General features: G+C 32.7%; 1 protein-coding gene and 2 long non-coding RNA genes across 3 annotated transcripts in view; 1 reads left to right on the plus strand and 2 right to left on the minus strand.

The window, feature by feature from the left end:
* The window catches only part of LOC109540660, a 51,137-nt gene that overhangs the window by 17,693 nt on the left and 29,550 nt on the right, over window positions 1-3,894 (minus strand). The window lies entirely within an intron of this gene.
* Window positions 12-1,348, plus strand: LOC125504839. Its single transcript, XR_007281734.1, has 2 exons — window positions 12-882; window positions 938-1,348. It is a non-coding gene; the product is annotated as an uncharacterized LOC125504839 (long non-coding RNA).
* LOC109540655 lies at window positions 1,342-3,046 on the minus strand. The gene is made up of 2 exons (XR_002172221.2): window positions 2,872-3,046; window positions 1,342-1,655 (listed from the first exon to the last, which is right to left on the minus strand). It is a non-coding gene; the product is annotated as an uncharacterized LOC109540655 (long non-coding RNA).

Consider the following 3,894-nt stretch of genomic DNA (forward strand, 5'->3'; position numbering starts at 1 on the left):
CAAACGGGCTAGCCGCAAACATCCGTGCGGTATAGCGTGAATAACCCTGTATATATGTATATCAATAAATCAATCGTTTTCCGCTTTACGCAATTTTCGAATCCATTATCGACTATCGTATTGCACAAATAATTCGAGATGTTTTTAAAAGTTAATGGAATTTTTTCGATTCTTGTCTAATAATTAGTTCGATTTTCCCCATCCATTCATTGAAAGTTCATATTCGAAAAATACTCGAAAAAAAAACAATTTATAACATTTTTCCGCACTGTCCAGTAACCTCTTAAAAGGAATTACCCGAATTTTTATCACCGCGTATATTGTTTCTAATGTAAAATTTTTCATTTAATTGAAGGACCTTGAGGAAACAACCGATCAAGCATTTAAATATCATTATTTACAGATTCGCCCATCATCTGTACAGGGTTAGCGAAACTCGATGTTTTAGGTTTAGTATAAGGAAAGTAAAAACAATAAAAACACTCCGGAGAAAGTTTCTTAAATGGTGTTGAGTAAAGTATTTTAAGAGAACTTTTGATTTTGGAAACTGAAGAGACAACATTTTTTGCAAGAAAAAAGTTTATCGTTCTCCGTTCAAAAATTATTGCTATTAGAACAAGTATCGGAAAAAATTCGCAGTCATCTTAATGATTTAAAAAAATTAACATTCACCTTTAATTTTACATATTATATAGAATAATGAATTTATTATAGTACATCCCAGATAAACCAGGTCAGTTTGTGGATCTAGACACAGCTGAAATTGTTGGAGAACACACTGGAATTCACAAATGGACATTAGGTCAAAGATCGAGACTAGAAAGCTTACCTGAGCCATTCTTTATTTGTGGAAAAAATGTCGAAAATAATATAATCTACGTTGTAAGTCTAATGAAAAGTGTCGCACACTATTGGCTGCTGACAAGATGGTCTGTAGGTTCAAGGAACAAACCATCCGTCTCTATACTCCACTCTATGTTCCACATCCGATGCTCACTGGATTCACTCGGACCCTCAGGAATTGCAAAACAACAAAGTATTGAACTGTGACTTCAAATTTCAGCACACACAGAATCGTGTTAAGTGTAAATTGTGCAAATTGAGCACTGGGCTGGTTGTAAAGTTAGAAACTCCTCTGCGCGCTCTCACACCGGGGCAATACGCAGTGTTTTATAACGGCCAAGAATGTTTAGGGAGCGCTAGAATTGTGAACGTTGGACCGTCGAATTTTATTTTAAATTATCCATTGGAGGTTCGCAGTAATGATACAGAAAACTGTATAGAAAAAAGTCATAAGTTTGTTAGAAATCGGAGAAAAGTTGGAAATAAAATAGCTAGTAGTTCCTAAGAAATATGTTTTATTTACTACGGTGGTACAATCGGAAGTGCTTTGAATCAAGTTTTATGGGACATTTTATTTAGAAGTTATAGTGTATTTCTGGAGTGCCAAAGTTTTCCCAGGTAAATTTCCTGGTAGGTTGCGCGTTGCTTTTCCTAGCTGGTACTTTCTGGAAATAGTCATATTGTAACGCTTGCCGAGCGTCTTTGAAATTTCTTGGAACCACTTTGGGCTCGTAAGTGGATGGCTCTATTATTGAATAACTACGAACCGTCGTGCGAACGAGAACTAGAAAAACGAAGACAAAATGCAGAATCTGAAAAGGAAGAAACAATTAAAATCGCGAAGGTCAGTGATTTTTTGTAAATCTATTCAAATGCTTAATTGTGCTTGTATGGCAGTTGATTTATTAGCATATTTTTTCTTAAAACGTGACGCGGTAATGAAAGAAGGAAGCAAAGATGTAATTTGCTAAAGTATACAACACATGATTTCATCACGATCAAGATAAAACTAAAAATGACCTTATTAAAGGAATTAAAATTCATTATGGAACGAGTTATGGTGCAAGTCATTAAATCGTTTGGCTCGAAACCACGAAAATATCAAAAAGTAAATAAATTCCTAGATATCTGATTATCTGTTATAGTTTTAATAAGCAAAGTTTGAGAAACACCAAAAGGTTGTCCGTATAAGCGATCAGAAGAAAAATGGAATTTGCATAAGTTTTTAAACGATTGCAAATTGCGTAATATTAGATATTCCAAAAACTCTAAATTTATTTTTCCCTCTCATAGGTAATTCAAACTATATGTTACTTGCTTGTAAACCAGTTTCGTTCCATTCAGAAAAGTTTCAAGAAGCTGCTTAGTTGGTAACCTATTACCAAACTATAGCCGTGCGGATAAAATTATACAGAGTATATACTTTAATGAGTGCACATACACATACTTTAATGAGTGCTAATATAAATTAAATTTCATTAAATCATTTTATACATAATGTTTAAGTTTGGTAAATGTTTCAAAATGGATTGAATTAGGAAACTGCAACAAATATGCGATTTATTTATTGCATATCTAATATCATATGTAAGGGTTTTTTGAAAAAAACGTCGAATATTTGCCATGATATCAGGACTATCTTTTTTATCAATAGGTACCCAACAATAACACAAATTTCAGCTCTTTTTTCAAAGTTCGTACTTAAAAAAAATACTTGACGTAAAACACAGATTTTTTTATAGAAACTTACGCCGCGTTTATTTGATTCATGCTTAATTGGTTTAAACAAAAAACAGCGGGGAAATGCCATGAAATGCAAAGAAAAACAAACTTTGAAAACAAAAACAAAATTTGAAAAATGAACACAACTTGTAGCTGCGGAGTTATTATTACATATATCATACATAAAAATAAATAAAATAGACTTGAATCATAAAATAGACTTAGGAAATAGTAATATGACCTTAAGAAATAATGAATTCACTAAAAACTAAAGGAAAATAAATGCAAATGTTATTCGCAACTTACGAAGTGATTCAAATGCATTTTTGCTCGATCTAAAAATCTGAAAATTCACAATCAAATTCACTTTGTCCTGAATAGACTATTGATCAAACGCAATGAAATTAACTGGGCACCTTCCAAAGCACGTTTTGTTCTAAGAATGATGGTGTTCCCTGTTGCGTTATCCTAAGCGAGAGGAATCATTAAATCCTTACATTCATTTGCGCATCATTAAATATGTTAATGCTTTTATCTGTTGCAACTTACGATCTCTGATAAATAAGTTGTAAATGTTCTGCCGCATTTAATCGACCAGATTCCATCAAGTTATTCAAATATATTTTTCATTCTGAGATCTAAAATGTTTCTCATATGGAAGAGCTTGGTATTATCTGGTTTTTTTAATGTTATATAAGAATGATATTATTTAGTTTAGATGTTGTTTTATATCATCTGTAATTTATTTAACTTTATTTTATCGTAAAAAAAATATTAAGGGTATTATTATAACACCCCATTCCTCAAAGGTCCACATGATGTCAATAGGAAAACTGGCAATTCTACTTCTAGAAAAATCTGCCAATTCGAAGCAGATCCAACGGCTGTACTTCCGAATATGGCTCAATAGCAAATGGAAGAAAATAGATCATTCACTAACCAGTTAGAAGAATTCAATTTGCAAGCGAAGTTACAGCAACGTTTTCGTAGGAAAGCCCGGAAATGGATAGACGATAAATAATAGATGGATAAGACCTTAATTTTTCTCCAGTTCTTTAGTCTCAAATAGAAGTTATAATAAATAGTATGTAGTCTGTGGTTATAACGGAGTAAGGGCGGTATAACCCATAGAGTAAGTAAAATTTTACTTTCTCTATGGTATAACCCTAAGACTTCCATGAGCAAATGTTCGCGATGAGAGAGTGGGAAATAATTCTCTAGGCAAGAGCAGGGTCGGATCCAGCTTTAAATTCAGGGGAGGGTTATGTAGAAAAAATACAGTCTTCTGTTGTCTATGAAATTAGAAAAATTATCGTCGTTTTGTGCAAG

This window comes from Dendroctonus ponderosae, unplaced genomic scaffold (genome assembly GCF_020466585.1).
Source record: "Dendroctonus ponderosae isolate FM_Combo_2020 unplaced genomic scaffold, Dpon_F_20191213v2 Dpon_F_20191213_6, whole genome shotgun sequence".
NCBI lineage: Eukaryota > Metazoa > Arthropoda > Insecta > Coleoptera > Curculionidae > Dendroctonus > Dendroctonus ponderosae.